A 21,972-nucleotide genomic window follows, 5' to 3' on the forward strand; every position below is an offset into this window, starting at 1 on the left:
TTGAATTACTCTTAGATACAAAAATTGATGAGTCCTAAAATTAGGATTTCATTTTTAAGAGTTTCCATGTTAGAATCAACTTTTAGGTGAAGAGTGAATACAGACTCAGATTATTAGAACCACAGTAATCCTCATATCCATAAATAAAATAATACATTTAAGTACTTGCCCTCCTGAGTTTCCAGAAGTAACGCCCCCCGAGACAATAACTAGAGGAATAACTATAACTATAACTATAACTATCCAGTGTAGGTCAGAGGAGCTGAGAGGTGTTGGGCTGGAGGAGGAGTGTGGAGGAGCTGGACTGGAGGAAACTGGAGCTTCTGGAAGAGGAACAGAAACCGTTAGACGGTTAAAAACTGCAAATCAAATGACTCTTATCCTGACCATCACATAAACCTGATTCTGCACATTACAGGCTAACAGATATTATAATAATATACTCACTGTTGACAACAGTAGCAGTCACCTCACACACTTTCGTTCCAGTGTAGGCTTCTGCTTTATAGAGTCCTGATCTGGAGATGTCCACATTCTGAATGATTACAGATAAATGACCTTTTCCAACTATCAGTGAAACTCCAGGTTCTGGAGGATCATCATAGACCCAAGGCTTCTGCGCAATAAGTTCAGCATATTCCTTCTTGGCTTCTGCCCAGCCCCCCTAAACAATATTTGATTAATACATTTTTGATCGCTTCAGTCCCCTTTAAAAAAAATTATTTGAAACGGCGGCAAGCTGCGTCAAGTTTCGGCACCTCCCCTTATCTGAGTCTGCTTGGATATAGCGCATTTTTCAATCTGCAGTGGCGCCGAGCAGAGCGAACATCAGAGAGTTCAAGGTGTGTCGTGAGTGCATTTATTGATAGATTGCTATGATATTTCATCTGCACAGGGACGTGCACAGGGGGGTTGCTCAGGTTGCCCGGGCAACTGCTCATATGCCCATCTCGACTCACTTTGCCCTTCCGAGGGGGGAAAAATAAATAAATAAAAAGTAGGCCTACAATAGATGCAGAATTTCACGTAGGCCTAGATAAAAAAATAAAAAAATAAAAAAAAATCGCAAAGCCTCATTCACTTCCATTCAGGCACCGAAAGTGAAAGTCAGTAGGGGAAGGGCAAACTCTGTTTACGTGGCTGCAGCGCTGCACGCGACCGGCACCTGAGCTGAGCCTGCATGAGCGGCCCTAGAAGGAGATTGTCGCGGTTGTCGGGTGAGACGACTCAACGTTGTCGGGAAAGGTGAGTTTGTGATGTATAACAAACGAACGATCATCATCAGGGTCCCAGACTGCGACCATTTTTTGAGAATGTGCGAGTTAAAATTTTATGTGGTTGCATTTGTGCGAGTACATGGTCCTGTACTATTCAGTTAAAGGGATAGTTCACTTTGAAATTAATTTTTGATATGTTTTAGCTTACCTCAAGGGCATCCAAGATGTAGGTGTCTTTGTTTCCGCAGTAGTTTCAATTTTGATATTTTTAGGTCAAACCGTTCTTGTCTGTCAGTCATATAATGCAGGTCGATGGTCACTGGCTCAAAACACAAGCACAGAGTCCAAATTAAAACAATTCCCCATCGTCCAAATGAAACAATTCCCCATCATAAGTACACATTGCTGGCCTAAGACACGAAACGAGCGGTTTGTGTGAGAAAACGAACATATTTAAATATTATTAAACCCTTTCATTTAATAATAAACAGTCTACTGAGTTCGTTAATTCGAAGTTCACTCAATTGTTATATTTGATTAATCTTCGTTAATTCACTAAAAGTGAGTGGATGTTTGACTATTCCGTTTAACTCTTCAATGGAAATAATATCAAAGTCAGTTAGAATAATCAAATATAACAATTTATTATGTCAGGTAAATGTATCATGCCAGTTTCATTTATGGAGTCAGATGAATTAACGAGATAATACATAACTAAATGTATTGTAAATTTAACCAACCAATATTTTGCACGAGTAAAGACGTCTACTGAGTTCACTGTTGGAAAGATCAGTTGTTTTAACCATTCATTAAAATGAATCGGTTCAAAGGAGTCTTTAGTTCGCGAATTGGACGTGTCATGCGCGTTGTGTGATTATCCCAGCAGACATGGACACGTCCAAGATTTGTGTCAACCATAGACTGTAAAAAATAACGAATGACTTACTGGTTGTATCGAATGACAGCAATGTATGTTGGTCATATTTGTATATATCTGGAATAAATAAATACAACATTTTATTAATGGAAAATGTGCAAAGTATATTATTATATGATTTTGACTAAATTTTACCTTTGCATATGCCTTTATCAAATAAGGAAAAAGCCGCTCACTTCTGGGCAAGGATCAATGCTGATCCTGTTAAAAAAAGAACAGATGCTCACCAAAATAAGTGTTTTTATTATTTATATTATTATATTCAATAATATAGGTGCCTGAAAGTACCCCATAGACATAATATGGTGAAGGGAATGCCCAAAAAAACTGGATTGTGCATGTTTATCCTATGGTAAATTGCATAGGGATTTTGTATTGAACATGATTTTGCAGCACAGTGTCATAGAGACAAGGGGGTGGGCTCATTTTACTCAGGCAATCAATCAGTCTTTCAAGATCATGAAGCTATTAAGCCACACCCTAGCGACCATTAAGACCACCCTAGCAACTGTTTACATAGACTGCCATTATAAAAGGCCCAGAAGGATATCTTTGCAGCACATTGTCATAGAGACAAGGAGGTGGGCTCATTTTACTCAGGCAACCAATCAGTCTCTCAGGATCATTGTGAAGCTATCAAGCCACGCCCTAGCAACCATTAAGAGCACCCTAGCAACCCAAATAGAGAGGGATATCTTCAAATCTGAATGTCAGAGAGGCATTGGGGTTGGTTTATTTCATACTAGCAAGCAGCCTTTGGAGTAGCATCATTGACAGCTGCCAAGCCACTTCTTAGCAACCAAGCAGAGTACCCTAGCAACCACCCAGAGTACGTTAGAAACCACATAGCAACATCCTAGAAACCACCCCAAATACTTTAGCAACTGCATAGCAACAATCTAGCAAACACGCTGAATACCTAGATAAAACTATCAACTACCCTTAAAACATATGTAAGGCCCGCTATATTGGCCCAATTGCCGGTTCGCCAATACACGGGGAAGGTCTCACGTGTTCTGTCCTTACTCGTGCAAAATATTGGTTGGTTAAATTTACAATACATTTAGTTATGTATTCTCTCGTTAATTCATCTGACTCCATAAATGAAAGGGTTTAATAATATCTGTGCCTCACTAAAAGTGAGTGGATGTTTGACTATTCCGTTTAACTCTTCAATGGAAATAATATCAAAGTCAGTTAGAATAATCAAATATAACAATTTATTATGTCAGGTAAATGTATCATGCCAGTTTCATAATCAATTCAAAGATAATCGATACAAAACATCAAATGCTCTGGAATAGAGATAAGATGCAAACCCAACATTTAAGAAATACGTTAGGCTGAGAGATCTACATCTCCCAGCCTAACGGACCCATCTGAAATACAGAAAAAGGCCCCGATCTCCCTGCTGCACTTCCTTAAATAGACAAACCTTTTCACCTGGAACCATGTAACAATATAAATTTGCATGCAGTGGTCGCATCTTCATGGGGGTGTGGGACCATTTGCTTAGAGACCACCTTCCTTTGTAAATCAGTTATCCATAAGCTCTTAAAAACCTTATTACCTTTTGTTTTATCTATCTGGATATGAGATATCTGTACCAGTCGCACTGTGACATTTTAAATGATACCAAACATGAAAATACTCTGTGATAATCATTCACATTAACCTATACATTTTCTTGGGTGATTTCAGCTGATCATCTGAGCATGAGAGACAGGGGTGAGGGGAGATGGAAAGAGATGTAGATTAGATGACTCGGAGGTGAGACTTTCGTCTCGATGGTGCATGAGAGCCAGTTCAAATGCTAATCTCCAGAGAGGTCCTTTTGTCCTTTCAGGGCCTGGTCACCCCCAAAACAGACAGTTTGGAATTTCCTAATTTATCAATTCTTACAACTGCCACGGAAAAAATATAGCCTATATAAAAAAGTAATTGAACTTTTTATCTCACAATTCTGACAATTTTCTCACAATCCCAATCTCATTGCACATTAAAATCTAATTGCCAAGAACTTTTGCAAAAATACATAAAAAATTATACCCCTTTGAGTAATTTTGATATTATATAGTTTGTTGGACTGTTTTTGTAAATTATGACAGTAATAGGAATGTAAGCGCTCTGGAGAATCAGTCTTTCATGTCTTTCAGGAGCATCAGAGGAAATCGTACTCGGTTACTAACGTAACCTCTGTTCTCTCTAGAGAGGGAACGAGTATTGCGTAAGCTAGCTTACGCTGCGGGAAAGTCTCCTTTCTCGAGATACTGAAGCCAAAAATTATCCTTAATTTTTTAAATCTTGTCAACGCAGTGCGGCAGCCTGCAGACCTAGGGCAGGCGAATCGCGTGCCCATTGGCTGCTCTGCGGCAACTGCAGCAGCCTATGGCTGAGCCTTGCGCGTGACGTCACGTCCAATGAGCGCGCTTGGCGCGCTTAATGCGTCACAGCCCGTCATTAGGGGTGTGGCTTAGCGTATATAAGCAAGGTACAGAGGCTGCTTCGCTGGTTTCTGTCGCATGAAGCGAAATGAGCTCGTGGCGAGAGCACGGCGGGTTACGCAATACTCGTTCCCTCTCTAGAGAGAACAGAGGTTACGTTAGTAACCGAGTACGTTCTCTTACGAGAGGTTCTCTCGTATTGCGTAAGCTAGCTTACGCTGCGGGAACACCCTTGTCAACGCCGTGCGCGCGCCCAGCATCCTGAATGAATCCCATGGAGAGCCCAGGGAACGCGAAGCGGAGCTGGGCGGCCAAGATACCACAGTACACAAGCACATATTATGGGGCAGGGAGCGGCACAGCCGGTCCAACTGACACTTCCCACATAGTGCAGCTCAACCAGTAGAGCTAAATCAACAACATAGCCCGCGCACAGACAGTGGGCTGGCTTACGCGAGACTTAGACTGATAACACTTTGGCCTGCAAGGCGGTAACTTCCAGGTTGTAAAACCTAACAAATGTGGAGGGGGAGGCCCAGCCTGCCGCTGCACAAATGTCATGAATGGGAATCCCGCTGGACCACGCCCACGATGAGGCCATGCCTCTGATGGAGTGCGCTCGAATGCCCAAAGGGCACTGCAGGTTTTTAGATGCGTAAGCAGCTGTGATAGCGTCAACTATCCATCTGGATAGGGTGTGTTTCGAGGCGGCGATACCCTTGGTGCGCCCACCAAACGAAACAAAGAGCTGCTCTGAACGCCTGAAGGCGGCGGAGCGCGAAATATAGCTTCTCAGCGCCCTAACTGGGCAGAGGAGATTACTATCCGTCTCGCAGCCAGCATTCGGCAGGGCTGAAAGGGAAATGACCTGCGCTCTGAAGGGAGTGCCCAAAATTTTGGGGACGTACCCATGCCTCGGTCTGAGAATAACTTTGGAGTCATTGGGTCCGAACTCGAGGCACGCAGCGTTGTGGATAACGCGTGAAGGTCTCCCACACGTTTTACTGAAGACAGTGCTATCAGAAAAACGGTTTTGAGCGTGAGGTATTTCATATCCACAGTTTCTAAGGGTTCAAAGGGATGTGCTTTCAGTGCGTCTAAGACCAGTGAAAGATCCCACATAGGAACCGAAGGGGGTCGCGGGGGGTTCATCCTTCTCGCTCCTCTAAGGAAGCGGATGACAAACTCGTTTCTTCCTAATGCGCGGCCCGGCTCTGAGATAGAGAGCGCTGAAATGGCCGCGACATAGACTTTGAGCGTGGAGGGGGACCTGCCCGCGTCCAGTAGCTCTTGAAGGAAGCACAATACTTGCGAGACCCCACATGTCTGTGGATCGAGCCCTCTGGCAGTGCACCATTTGTTAAACACCGACCATTTAGACGTGTAGAGCCGCCTCGTGGAGGGGGCTCTAGATTGTATGATCGTGTTCATCACCCCTTCTGGTAGATCAGCATGTAATTGTTGAGGCTCCACGCATGCAGAGACCAGCGCTCTGGGTGGGGATGCCAAATCGAGCCGCGGGCTTGAGAGAGAAGGTCTCTCCGCACCGGAATCGGCCAAGGGGCTGAGTCTGCCAATTGTATGAGTTCCGGGAACCAAGCTTGGTTCTCCCAGAACGGGGCTATGAGGAGCACTGTGTGGCGCGCTTCCCTGACTCTCTCGATGACCTGAGGCAGCAGAGAGACCGGGGGAAAAGCATATAGCGGGCCGCTGGGCCATGTCTGGGCCAGCGCGTCCTCGCACTTTGAAAAGAATACTGGGCAGTGTGCGTTGTCTTTTGACGCAAAGAGGTCGACTTTCGCTCTGCCAAAGCGGCGCCACAGCGACTGGACTGTTTGGGGGTGTAAAGACCACTCCCCAGGGGGAACGTTGTCCCTGGACAGTCTGTCGGGGCCCTCGTTCAGATGGCCAGGCACATGCGATGCTCTCAGAGAGTGCAGAGAGTGCTGAGCCCATACGAGGAGGCGTTCCGTCAGGGCGCAGAGCTTCTTTGATCTGACACCGCCCTGGTGGTTCACATAGGCCACTACTGATGTGTTGTCCGTGCGGACTAGAACATGGTGACCATGGAGGAATGGGAGGAAGTGCATGAGCGCTTTCTCGACCGCGAGCATCTCTAGACAGTTTATGTGTAGGAGATTCTCCTGGTCTGACCAGCGGCCATAGACCGGTCTGCCTTCGAAGAGCGCTCCCCAACCTAGGTTGGACGCGTCTGTTGAGACAACTTTCCGGTGTGAAATCACTCCCATAGTCACTCCAGTGTGATACCATTCGGCTGCTAGCCAGGGCTGCAGGGCTGAGACACAGACCTGAGTCACTCTGATTAGCGAGCCGCCGGTCGCCCAGGCTCGATGGGATACGTGCGCTCTCAGCCAGCGTTGAAGTGGGCGCATGCGCAGTAAACCCAGCTGAAGCACTGCTGCAGCTGAGGCCATATGCCCCAGGATGCGCTGAAATGCTTTCAGGGGAACCCGATTGCCTTCTTTGAAAGATGCAGCGAGGCGCTGGATGCGGCGCGCGCGCTGCTCCGACAATCTGGCTGTCATCGCCACCGAGTCCAGTTCTATTCCGAGAAAGGAAATTGACTGACGGGGCGAGAGCGAGCTCTTGGTCCAATTGACCGCTAGACCCAGACCTTCCAGATGGCTGAGAAGCGCTGTTCTGTGAGACACAAGTTCTGTCTCTGACTGCGCTATAACGAGCCAGTCGTCCAGATAGTTCAGAATTCGCATTCCCTGACTCCTCAGGGGAGCGAGAGCCGTGTCCATGCATTTCGTAAATGTACGGGGTGCTAAAGACAGGCCGAACGGCAGGACTGTGTATTGATAAGCTCGACCGTCGAAGGCGAATCTCAAGAATGGCCTGTGACGGGGGGTTATCTGGATCTGGAAATACGCGTCTTTCAGATCGAGAGAGATAAACCAGTCTCCTGGGCGGATCTGCGCAAGGATCTGTCTGGTTGTAATCATCTTGAACGGCCGTCTCATGAGAGCCTTGTTCAGATGTCTCAGATCTAAAATAGGTCTTAATGCTCCGTCCTTCTTGGGAACGAGGAAGTAACGGCTGTAAAAGCCTGACTCGCTCAAGGAAGGATGAACCTGTTCTATGGCCCCTTTTCGCAGCAGCTTCGCTATTTCTGCTTGAAGCAGATGCGCTGTTTCCAAACTCACTTTCGTTTCCGTCTGCGCTAGAAAGCGCGGAGGGCGACGAGCAAATTGGAGCGAATAGCCGTGTCTTATGGTGTTGAGCACCCATTCTGACGCGCCCTGAATAGCCTCCCATGCTTTTGCATGCATGGCTAGGGGTCGAATGGTCTCTGGGTTCAGATCGCCGCATTGCGCGGGATGGGGAACCTGTATCAGAGAGGATGGGGCGGCGCGCGCGCCACCGATGCTCGGACACGAGGGCAGAAGAACAGGGCTGGCCGACTGTGCAGATTTTAGTAGCTCGATCTCGGAAGATGGAGCGTGAACTGCTGTCAAATATCCCAGGCGCGAGAGCGGCGTGGGGATTATGGTGTCTGAAAGTGGGTGCGCGTGCTCGTGAGCTGACGCGGGATTTGCACTTATGACACGGCCAGTGTTTGGGAGCTTTATGAGGTTTGCAACCTGTCTGGCAGAGCGGGTAGTGGGCAGGTGTGAGCACAAAGCTGTGGGCACATTTTCTACACTTAATGCTCGAGCGGAATGTTTCCGCTTTAAGAGATAGCGCTCTGGACGCGTTGCCATGGGAACCTTGTCTGTGTGAGGCAGTGAGCACACGGGAGTGGGCACTTTTTCTACACTTAATGTCCCTGCGGCTTGAGCCGTAGCAACTTGAGGTAACTGAGTGACAGAGCGAGCAGCGAGTAGGTGTGAGCACGGAAGTGTGGGCACATTTACTACATTTAGTACTCGAGCGGTGTGTGGCCGCTTTATGAGAGAGCGCTCTGAGCGCGTTACCATAGGGATTGTACTTGTGTGAAGCAGTGAGCACATGGGTGTGGGCACATTTTCTACACTTAAAGCACTTATACTCTTTTTGAGATTTATCTGGGTCGCCGTAAAAACGGCGTTTGTGTGCAGGCGAGCGAGTGCTATTACTGGCTCGTTGGCTGCGGTGTAAGCTGCTGCAGTAGCCTGAACATAGGGGACTGACAGAGCTGTGTGTTTTGATGGCGGTCCGGCCGTAGCGGGACTCAACCATCTTTTCCTCCTTGCGGACGCTAGGAGGACTTCGCGGGCTCGGGCTTCAACGCGATCTTGGGCCGCGGGCCCCGAGGGGGCGGCGGTCTGTGACGGCTGGTCGAGCGCGACCTAGGGCGGCTGCCCTGGCGTCGCTGCGAAGCGCTGGGAGGCCGGGAAGAGCGCTGATTAGAGCTGCGCACAGGAGGCTGAGTTTGAGGGCGGCCTGTGGCTGGGCTCGATCGGCGGGGCAGGAAGAGGTTCATCGCCTGCGACGCCTTCTGTACTTCAGAGAAACGATCCACAATTCCGCTGACCGCAGGGCCAAAGAGGCCGGTGGGCGAGAGTGGTGCGTTCAGAAATACAGCGCGCTCTGACTCACTCATATCCGCGAGCGTCAACCATAGATGTCTGTCGATGACGGTGAGCGCGGCCATGGATCTGCCGATGGCTTGTGCAGCGGTCTTGGTAGCGCGGAGCGCAAGATCCGTAGCGCTGCGCAGATCCGTTAAGGCAGATTGATCCGAGCCCTTCTCGTCCAGATCACGGAGGAGGTCGGCTTGAAGGATCTGAAGAATGGCCATTGAGTGCAGGGCGGAAGCAGCCTGGCCGGAGGCGGTGAAAGCGCGGCCGGCGAGAGCTGAGGTGGTCCTGCAGGCTTTAGACGGCAGGGCAGACTTTGAGCGCCATCTAGCAGACGGCGGGCAAAGGTGCGTTGCCACAGCTTCCTCAACGGCAGGGATACCGTTATAGCCGTTCTCGGCGGCCCCGTCCACTTGGGAGAGATCCGAGGAGACTGGCGAGCGGAGTCTGGCGGAGAACGGCGCGTTCCAGGATTTTGAGAGCTCAGCGTGGAGCTCAGGCAGGAAGGGTGCTGACCTAGGCAGGCGCAGGGCGGCGGCTAGGTAGAAAGCATCCGTCAAGGCGATTGGGTGCCGGCTCCTTGGGTGGGGACCAATCCAGTCCCATTCTCTCAACCGCTTGAGTGAGGAGGCGGAGAAGCTCCGCGTCGACACTAGCGCGGGATCTGGCAGACTCCAAAGTCGAGGGGGCGGAGCGGTGAGAGCCCGACCACTCCTCGCTGTCAGACGCAAGCAGAGAGCAGCTGTCAGCGGCATCATCTGCATCATCCCCCAGAACGACGGCAGTGCGGGCAGAGGCCGGCCGCTGCGCGTCGGTGAAGGGTGGGGGGGAAGGAGAGAGCGAGGCTCGCGGGAGAGGTTCCGGCGAGCACTCAGCTGTAGCGTCCAGTTCCGGCGGCCTTTGAGAGCGACGTTTCTTTTTACGTGGCCCGGAAGAAGTGGCCGGAGAAGGCGGAGGTTCTTCAAACTTAGCGAGTCGAGCCCGTAGGGTCGACATCGGTAACTCCTCACACTGTTCGCAGCCGCCCTCGGAGAGAGCGCGGGCTGCGTGGTCGAAGCCCAGGCAGAGAGCGCACACCACGTGGCGGTCTCCGTCGCTGAGCGCGGCTCTGCACGAGCCACAGGATGAGCGAGGCATTTGCAACAACGCCTCGCGCTCTTTTAGATGCAAGTGTGTCGCGGCGGACACACAAAACACACAACACAGAGCAAGAAAGGATATGTATGCCGGATGGCGCAGCAGGCAGGGAAGGCTGAAGGCGGCGAAGCGGCCGGCGTCCTCAGGCTGAATTCCTCGGCGTGCTGGTCGCTTGATTCGACGGCGGCTTCCTAGAGATGCGATGCGAAGAGCTTCGCTGAAGAGACAGAAATCAGCGAAGCAGCCTCTGTACCTTGCTTATATACGCTAAGCCACACCCCTAATGACGGGCTGTGACGCATTAAGCGCGCCAAGCGCGCTCATTGGACGTGACGTCACGCGCAAGGCTCAGCCATAGGCTGCTGCAGTTGCCGCAGAGCAGCCAATGGGCACGCGATTCGCCTGCCCTAGGTCTGCAGGCTGCCGCACTGCGTTGACAAGATTTAAAAAATTAAGGATAATTTTTGGCTTCAGTATCTCGAGAAAGGAGACTTTCCCGCAGCGTAAGCTAGCTTACGCAATACGAGAGAACCTCTCGTAAGAGAACTGCTCTGCGCTCTGCTCTGTGAGAAATGATCGAGACGTGTCCATCTCATGGTATAAAGGGAGTGAAATGATGAACCAGACCAGCAACCCTGATCTCAGCATCATCCTCAGTTTACCATTAGAGCTTCATTATACAGATTCAGAGATCTACAGCTGCATGACTGCAAATCCAGTGAGCAACAAGAGTGTCCGTCTTCACATGAAAGAGATCTGCCAATGACATGAAGGTACGGGAAGTTAACATAGAGATCTCTTCCTGACACAGTGACCTCTGAGCAGCTTTTGTCTCCACCGACACAGACATTTAATGAGACAGAAGATGTTGGGGATATTTTGGGGATATTTAATTTTATTCTATCAATCAATAAATTCCACTAGAAACAAACTTTGTTGTATTATTTTATTTTAATACTGTGAAGCTGCTTTGATACAATCTGTATTGTGAAAAGCGCTATACAAATATACTTGATTTGATTTGATTTGATTTGATGTTTATGAGTCTCTTCTGTTTCAGATTGTCTGGATCATTGTGGCGGCACAGAGGCTCTGATTCGACTGGTTCTGTCTGGTCTGATGGGAATCGCCACTGTTGTATTTCTAGATGATCATGTGAGGATCTGCTCAGTTCAGAGAAGAGCTGCTGCCTCTGTGTGATGATGATGATACTTTTGAGAGATTTAGTGTAATTGCCTTTTCTTTTTTCACTCTTAAAAATATGCTTTGGTTCTGTTGTATTTTATGAAACAGTTTTTATCTAAAAACAAACAAATAAGCTCTGTAATATATGTATTTATTTTGTAATATATGTATGTAATTATGTAATATATACATAATAACATAATTTATGTTATAACAAAGAGGCTTCTTTGTCTTTCTATGATCTGTTATACACAATACACTTTAAAATGTTTTGTCCAAGATGTACATTGAATTCACTTGTAAAATAAATATTTGTAATTTGACTGAAAAATTAATTAACTTGATACATTAAGCTCATATCAGGTAGAAAGAGCTCATTAACTCATTGGTTAACTAGTGTTTATGTGTTAACTTCTGCCCATATTCACTTTCTATAGTGTGCATATTGCTGCATTTTTTTTTATTATTATTACAATTCAGGACACTAATATGAATCTGATCATTTCTGAATTAATTCAAATGTTTTGATTTCTCAGTATATATCTACTTTCTGTTACATCACTTAGCCAACTCACTTAAGTAACAGAAAGGACAGAATGTAAGGTTAAAATTAAAGGTGATAAATAATCTTGAAGTGCTTTTGTTTCAATATTTCAAACAAGTGACACTGTTGCATAACCAGTTTTAATCTGTTATGTAATATTGTGAAGATATTTCGTTGTATGATTATTATGCAGATTACGAGACATTCTCCAAGTATGTGTGTAGGCAACTGAGATTAAGGAATGCACTGTGGTAAATGTCTTTGTTCAGAGCAGTGTTAGATCGGAAGAAATCCCCACGTCAGAAATGTCAAATCCGACCCCGGACACTGGATCTTATCAAAAGATATCCGTTTTGTCTGGTGTCCAAAACCAGTAAACAAAAGTCTTGTCTTTTACCTCAAGACTCTATTAACAGTCTTCTGTCAGTCTGAGAGTTTGACTGAGAAGAGCAAAAGCAGAGATGATAATAAAAGAGTTTATTGAATAATCTTATTTGCTTATGTTTCAATGCTCAGACTTTGTTTGACCACAAATCCAACAAGTGTTATTATAACAAGAGAAATGAATGAATGAATGAGGCACTTATATTTAAGTAATAAATATATAGAAAATATATAGAAAAACAATGGAAAATTACTGCATCACAACATCGTCCGGTGACACACTCTTACAGTATCTCCTACATGTGAAGACAAACATCCCTTAAAGCCACACAATTACAAGATTTAACAACAATAAAAAAGAAATTAGTAATATAAAAACAAGATGATAGTACCGGTAATATTAAAATGATAAATTATTCAATAACAATTAAACCATATAAAGAAATGTAATATAGTCAGTAACACTTGACTATATATTTTAAATAATAATCAATCAAATAAATACAAACAATGCAACAATAAACCCTGAATTCACCCTATAGTTGCAAGCTGCCATTATCGTGGTCCAATCCAAAACCAATAGCTCATAAATGATGTGAATCACCACTGATAAACAGCTTAAGATAATACATAAACCTTCTAAATAAATATTTAAATATAATTAAAAAAGATACTGTATATATGTAAAAAAAAATAATAATAATAATACAGGAAAAAACGTCTTTGCTTATTTCTCAGAGATCACAAAAGCTACGATAAAGTGATCGACTCCTGCACAGTCGCTGCTTATGAGCTGTTGACAGAGAATGTGCTAAAGTGTCTGTATAAATACATTCTTAGGCATATAAATGGGTCATTTCATTTCTATCACAAAATTACACATCCTTCTTGTATAAATAAAAGAGGAACTTTTTTATCCCATTCACATTAATGCAATATTAATTATGACTTAACGGCCTGTTTAATGCTTTAGCTTCCTCTAGTGGACAATCTTAAGTGTTTGGACCCTTAATAATAATACTAAAAGAATTATAAAATAGCAAATGGGACACTCTATGGTCTTGTGGAGTTGCTCAAAGGAAGCAGAATCATTCGGGATTTTCCACACATTGATCCACACACTCAATCACAGCACCAGAGTCCCAGTGGTTACACTCTTCAGGCAGTCAAAGCACCGTTTGATAACTTAAAGCTGACTTATTCTAATTTATCATGTACGGTGACCGGGAGGGAACATGTTCAGTTCACTTAGTTTTGTCGTGGCCACAACATATAAACGAGATCATTTTGTTGAGGTAACGACATATCAACGATATATTTTCTTGTGGCCACGACTTAATATGTTGAGGGAACAGCACCAATTTCTCGTGGCCACGACTTAATGTTTCATTCGTTTCTCGTGGCTACGAGTATTATTACATGTGGGAATAATCGAATCTTCACACGCGACGTACACTGGCTCCTCCTTTTACCCCGGTCATAATTTACTTAGTTATTTGTTCATTTAAGTTTCTCATAATTTGTTTTTGTTTATTGCCTTAAACGGGACTTTATTCGTGACCTGAGTATTTCATTCAAATTCAAATTTCCAACGAAAAAGCCCAATCAACTTAAGAATGCGCATCAGGTGTCTTTCACTTACAGTATAACGTACCCATGTCTTAATGCCAGAGAGCGCACTATATCTTTATATGACATTCCTAATTCAAAGTAAAATGTTATCATCAGTCATCTCCATCTCCGACTGCTGTATATGGTTACAGTATTGACTGGTGTGGTTCTCTCAACATAACTCGTGGCCACGAGAAATAGATGTCGTTCTCTCAACATATGATCTCGAGGCCATGACTTTACATCGCGTGGCCACGACATAATGATGTCGTTACCTCAACAAAATGATCTCGTGGCCACGATTTATTATCATATTCCCACGACTTAATATGACGTTCCCACGAATTAATATCTCGTGGCAACAACATATTATCACGTTCCCACGAGTTTATATGTTGTGGCCACGACAAAACTAAGTGAACCGAACATGTTCCCTCCCGGTCACCGTAATCATTGAAAAAATGTCTGGTTCTGTTTTTCCAGCTTAGTCCTGAGCTAGATGAGGTTACCAGTGTGAAATAACTCCTTGACATTCATTAAATATCAATAACAGTCAGAGATCCACAAAGACCACAAATGATCTACTCATTTGCGTCACCTGCAGTGTCGTCATTCTGTGACACTTGTGAAAAAGCTGGCTGTAAGTCAATAGAAAAACACAGTTACAGGATGCCACGCAAACCAAGTGCAAATAATGGTGTAGATGCAAAAGCATAATCTATAACTGTTTTAGGGTTATAATATCCAAACCTGCTTTTGCACAATAAAAAATCTTAAAGGAATAGTTCACCCCAAAATAAAAATGTGCTGAAAGTGCACTCATCCACCGCTGTAGAGGAGTGTGTGTCTTCATGAAAACAGATTTGGAGATATTTAGCATGACGTTAATATAGTTCTTGATATAGTTTTCTTTATAGTTCTCGGTCTTGGTGTGAACGGGCCTTAATATGACAAGTTTTAAAGAGATATGCCATCCATGATGGAAATTAGTTTGTTTCTTATCTGAACAGTTTAGCATTACATCACTTGCTCACCAATGAATCCTCTTTAGTGAACGAGTGCCATCAGAACGAGAGTCCAAACCGCTGATAAAATCATCACAATAATCCACACAATCCCAGTTCATCAATTAACATCTTGTGAAGTGAAAAGTTTCATGTTTGTAAGAAATAAATCCATCATTTGCTAAAATACGAGTCCTCTATCTATAATATTCAGCTTGTCTGAATCAGGAGGGAAATATTCACAGATCAAACACCATTTACAAGCAAAAATAGATCTAAACAAACATGTCGATGGATTTTGATCATGGACTGATGTTTTGGCCAGAAGCAAAGCTTTAAATGTAAAATGCCTTATGCCCGGTTTCACAGACCAGGCTTAAGATAGTAAAATGCATGTTTGAGCTGTTTTAACTGAAAGCAACTTGTATTGCTCGTTTTAAGGCCCGTTCACACCACGAACGAGAACTATAAAGATAACTATAATGAGAAATATATTAACATCCACACCAACGAACGGTAACGTGAGCGCTGTGGTTTCAAAGTAGGTTTTCTGTGGTTTGCTGTTCTTGTTGCATTTCCACGTCTTTTACCAGCAAAGTAGCTGGTGTCCTTTTACCGGTCAATCATTAAAAGTATACTTACTTTTTGCATTACAGCATGGTATGCGGGGTGTTCGGTGGCAGACAGGAGGGCTCTGCAGAGGGTCATAGGCTCAGCCCAAAAGACCATAGGTTGTCCTCTTCCTTCCCTGGAAGAGCTTGCCAACTCACTCAACCAGACCAGATCTATTGTTAAAGACGTTACACACCCCGCTCACCTCCTGTTCAACCTGCTTCCCTCTGGCAGACGCTATAGGTCAATGAAAGCTCGTACTGGTAGATTAACAAATAGTTTTTTCCCCTGGGCAATACGTTCACTGAACATACAATTAACCCTGTGAAATATCATATTACCTCTAGGGATGATCTCATTGGCAAATAATCTATTTGTATTTTTATTTTGCTGAAACTTGCTGCTATGCTGAAAATTGCTGCTATTTTACACGTGTGTGGGGAGAGAAAAAGTGAGAGTACAATGTATAGGGATGGGGGATGTTTGTTAAATATATATATATTAATTAGCACATTTTATTTTATTTATTTTATTAATTATTTATTTTTTAAAAGCACTGATCTGGAGTAGCACTTGTAATTTCGTTGTGTCAATACACTGTATTTATGCAATGACAAATAAAGCTTGAATTGAATTGAAAAGTCCTCAGCATGCTACGTTTCAAGCCCATCTAAACAGTGAATCTGGCTAGTCTAGTGTAATCGATTTAATCTAACAGTGAATTTAGCTGACGAAGTCAATCATGGAATAAAAACAACACCAAAACACTTTTACACTGTGCAAGTCCTTTAAATTCAAGTGGATTCTGATTGGCTGTCAGTGTTTTAGTGTTCGACAGCTGGGAAAAAAAATCGTTCTGAAAATGATCCCAACGATATCGTTCCTCATATCTTTATCATTATAGTTATGGTGTGAACTCTGCTATTCTTTAATATGGAGAACGATTTTTAGAATTATATTTTTATCGTTATCTTTATAGTTATTGTCCTTGGTGTGAACGGGCCTTTAGACTTCTAATGCGTGACACCCTTCCACCGGATCTTAACTCTCTTGTGAACGCGTGTACGGCCGTTGATGGAAGCCAGTGATTACAGTTTAAAAAGTTTTATATATGGATATTTTTCACTTCAGAAGGCCTTTATTAACCCCTTGAGTCATATGGATTACTTTTATGATGGATGGATGCACTTTTTGGAGCTTCAAAAACTCCAGACTTACTCTTCACTTCCATTATGAAGCTTTGGAAGAGCTAGGATATTTTTTTTAACATAACTCTTGATTATATTCGTCTGAAAGAAGAAAGTCATATACACCTAGGATGGCTTGAGGGTGAGTAAATCATGAGCTAATTTTCATTTTTTGGTGAACTAACCCTTTAAAGAGAGAAAATAGTTTGTTTGTCATCTTTAATGTCATCATGATTTGACCGATTAAGTTAAATTGCTCTGCGATGATACTTGCCTTTCTGCGTTTCCAATAAACGACGCCGATGGCACCAGTGACAAGCACCAGTATGATGAGCACCAGTCCAGCTGAGGTTATGCCAGCAGTGAAGAACTTACTAGAAGAGCTGATGGTCCTGAGAGGAGCCTCTGTATGGGACAACAAGATCAAAATCTGTTTGAGGATTCTTAAATAAGTGTATTAAATGTCCATGGTTTTTCACGATTTTGATTAACATATATGCACACAGGAACATATAATTAATGTCCTGTGGTCATCTCTGATCAACACCAGTGATAAGATGAGAAATACAATGAAAGCACTGCAATTGGAATAAAGATCTGAGCAAGTTATTCTCGCATGTCACATGACCAAACATCATCGCATTTCTCATATAAAAAATCCATATTATCTCTAGCCTTGGCTACCGTATATAGACCGCCTGGGCCTTACGCTGATTTCCTAAAAGAGTTTGCAGATTTTCTCTCAGATCTATTGGTCAATGTAGAAAAAGCATTAATTGTTGGAGATTTTAACATACACGTAGATAATCCAAATGATGCGTTAGGGGCTGCGTTTATAGATTTATTAAATTCCTTTGGGGTCAAACAAAACGTCACCGGACCAACTCATCGTCTTAATCACACACTCGATTTAATTATATCATATGGATCCGATCCAACCGATATAGATATCATTCCACAAAGTGATGTCACTGACCATTACTTGGTAACTTGCATATTACGTACTGCTGTAATATGTCATGCGGCGCCGCGTTTTCGACCAGGCAGAACAATCCTTCCATCCACCATAGATAATTTCTCGAGTTGCTTGTCTGATCTGTCTCAGCTGCTGCCTGAACCCAAACAAACAGATGAACTAGAAGAACTAACTAGCACTATGAGCACCATTCTCTCTAGATCATTGGATGTTGTTGCACCCGTTAGATTAAAAAAGGTCACAGAGAAAATTAAAGCACCATGGTACAATAATACTACGCATGTTCTAAAGAGAGAAACCCGTAATTTAGAGCGTAAATGGAAACAAACTAATTTAGAGGTCTTTAGAATCGCGTGGAAAGACAGTATGTCACGTTATAAAAAGGCCCTAAAAGCGGCCAGGGCTGAGCATCTCCGCAAACTAATAGAAAACAACCAAAACAATCCTAGGTTTTTATTTAACACCGTGGCTAGACTAACAAATAAACAAACGTCACCCGAACAAAATATCCCGTTACAGTTTAGTAGTAATGATTTCATGAACTACTTTACTGAGAAAATAGAAAGCATCAGAACCACAATTGTAAACGTTCAATCCTCAATTGCACCTTATAATTCAGCCTCAATTTTCCCCCCGCAAGAACAATTACAGTGCTTTACAACTATAGAACAAAAAGAGTTAAATAAACTTATCACTTCATCTAAAACAACAACATGTTTATTAGATCCTATACCAACTAAACTACTGAAGGAAGTGTTACCTGTAGTGGAAGAGCCTCTCCTCAATATTATTAACTCGTCTTTATCTTTAGGTCATGTTCCAAGAACATTTAAACTGGCAGTGATAAAACCTCTCATTAAGAAACCACAATTAGACCCGCATAATCTAGCAAATTATAGACCCATTTCAAATCTACCTTTTATGTCTAAAATACTAGAAAAATTGTGTCCACTCAACTGGGCTCTTTCTTGCAAGAAAATTATATCTATGAAAAGTTTCAGTCTGGATTCAGGCCGCATCATAGCACTGAAACTGCGCTCGTTAAAATCACAAATGATTTACTCTTAGCTTCTGACCAAGGCTGCATCTCAATACTAGTTTTACTCGATCTAAGTGCTGCGTTCGATACTATAGATCATACAATACTCTTAGATCGACTACAAAATTATACTGGTGTTCAAGGACAAGCATTAAGCTGGTTTAGATCATACTTATCAGACCGCTACCATTTTGTCTATTTAAATGGAGAAAAATCGATCATAATTCCAGTAAACTATGGAGTGCCGCAGGGATCTGTGTTGGGCCCTCTGTTATTCTCAATATATATGCTGCCACTTGGAAATATTATAAGGAAACATGGAATTAGTTTCCATTGTTATGCTGATGACACTCAAATATATATTTCATCACGGCCGGATGAAAACGCTAAATTATCCAAATTGACAGAGTGTGTTAAAGATATAAAAGATTGGATGACGCGTAATTTTCTATTATTAAATCCAGACAAGACAGAGGTAATACTTATCGGTTCAAAAAACCGCCCACAGAACCTCTCACAATACAACTTTGACATCGTAGGATGTCCTGTTACTTTATCCTCTACAGTAAAAGACCTGGATGTTATACTCGATTGTAACCTGTCTTTTGAAAATCATATTTCGTATGTTACAAAAACAGCCTTTTTCCACCTTAGAAACATTGCTAAGCTACGTAATATGCTATCAGTTTCTGATGCAGAAAAGTTAGTTCATGCATTCATGACCTCGAGACTAGATTACTGTAATGCTTTATTAGCCGGTTGTCCTGCATCCTCAATAAACAAGCTACAGTTAGTCCAAAATGCAGCCACTAGAGTTCTTACTAGATCAAGAAAATATGATCATATAACACCGATTTTATCATCACTACATTGGCTACCTATAAAGTTCCGTATTAATTATAAGGTATTGCTACTGACTTATAAAGCCCTAAACGGCTTAGCTCCAGTCTATTTAGCGGATCTTCTATCACCCAATAATCCATTGCGCTCTTTAAGATCAATAAATTCAAGGCTTTTGGTCAAACCTAGGATATCCAGAACCACCAAAGGAGGGAGAGCATTTTCACATTTGGCTCCAAAACTCTGGAATAGCCTTCCTGATACTGTTCGTTGCTCGGACTCACTCTCCCAGTTTAAAACTAGATTAAAGACGCATCTTTTCAGCCAGGCATTCATATAATATTGTTAATCTCACAGTTTCAAACTACAATCCGGCCTCTAGTTCATAAATGCCAGAGGAGAACTGGCCCCCGACTGAGCCTGGGTTCTCCCAAGGTTTTTTTTTCTCCATTAGGTCACCTGATGGAGTTTTAGGACACCATTAGGCCGCTTGATGGAGTTTTTTCGGTTCCTTGCCACTGTTGCCTTTGGCTTGCTCAGTTGGGGATATTTTGGGGATATTTAATTTTATTCTATCAATCAATAAATTCCACTAGAAACAAACTTTGTTGTATTATTTTACTTTAATACTGTGAAGCTGCTTTGATACAATCTGTATTGTGAAAAGCGCTATACAAATATACTTGATTTGATTTGATTTGATTTGATAAACTGATAATTAAAATAAATTGACTCAATTGCAGGAAAGTCATTTATATTGTAAAAAGTTTCCCCCAACTTTGAAATGGTCAGGAATTTGTTGACGTACCACTGAAGTGTAGCAGAAATATTAATGTTGTTTCAAAATTAACTTGGTACATCAGGTGGCAACATTGTTTTTTGTAGACATTTACATTTCAGTTGTATTTTCAGTATTTCAACATTGTAACATTGATTGACAACATTACCAATGATTATTTGGGTTAATTTCAATGTTGATTCAACAGCAGTAATGTAGAATCAGTCATAATGACATTAGCATTTATGTTGTTTTTCTTGAAATTTCATCGTTTCAGCATTATTTATGATTGCAAAATTGATTTTGAAACAACATCACTTTCTAATGTTAATTCGAAGCATTGACGCATTAACATTGATTCAACATTGTTTCAATGATTTCTTGCTATCTGGGTTAACTGGTTGTCCTTAATCCTCAATAAACAAGCTAAAATTAGTCCAAAATGCAGCTGCTAGAGTTCTTACTAGGTCAAGAAAATATAATCATATAACACTGGTTTTATCTCAACACTGGTTACATATTAAATTCCATATCAATTACAAATTATTTCTCCTGACCTATAAGGCCCAAAACAGTTTATCTCGTGTATTTAACCAATCTTCGATCACCTTACAATCCATCACGCTCTTTAAGATCACAAAACTCTGGGCTTCTGGTAGTACCTAGAATATCTAAGTCCACTAAAGGAGGGAGAGCGTTTTCACATTTGACTCCTAAACTCTGGAATAGCTTTCCTGATAATGTTCAGGACTCAAGACTCACTGTCCCGGTTTAAATCTAGATTAAAGACGCATCTCTTCAGCCAAGCATTCACATAAAACACCTCATAACCTTATTAGTTATCAGATCAAATGCACATGATTATCTTTTGCCTGAAATGATATGAACAGCATCTACACTGATTGTTTTCCATGTGTTTTACTGTTTCTACCTCAGGGATGCCCAGACACCAGCTCCAGTTTAGATCTAGACTCTTATAAAGACTTTAGATGCCCCATCACCTGTGAAGAGATGATTTCAACTCCTAAAGATGACGCAAACTCTGAATCAACATACACCACTGCAAAAAAATTCTATTTATGAATCATTTGTAAACAACATGTATTCATTACTTCAATGAGCTCATTGTTTTTGCCGTATTTCTGAAATACATAACCTCTGATAACAGATCATTCTAAATTGTAATTTAGACACATGCATTTTCTGTAAAGCTGCTTTGAAATGATGTGTATTGTGAAGGGCTTTACAAATAAATATGAATTGTTTTGCAGTGTGTCCTTTTATTATATAACTTTAACCCTATTGTTATTTAAGTAGAAAGACAGTCAAATCTACAGAATAAAGAGTTTTTCAGGAATGTCTAAAAGGAGGCAGTTATAACAGTCAGTCAAACAATTATTTTATAATAAGCAGTTCATGTAAAAAAAAAAAATGTAATGCAATGAAAAAAAATTAAAAATAATTAAGCATGAAGCTAAATATACCAGCTCAAACCAGCAGTATTGGAGAATCTTTTAACTATATATATATATATATATATATATATATTTT

The sequence above is a fragment of the Rutilus rutilus genome (genome assembly GCF_951802725.1).
Source record: "Rutilus rutilus genome assembly, chromosome: 13".
Classification (NCBI taxonomy): Eukaryota; Metazoa; Chordata; class Actinopteri; order Cypriniformes; family Leuciscidae; genus Rutilus; species Rutilus rutilus.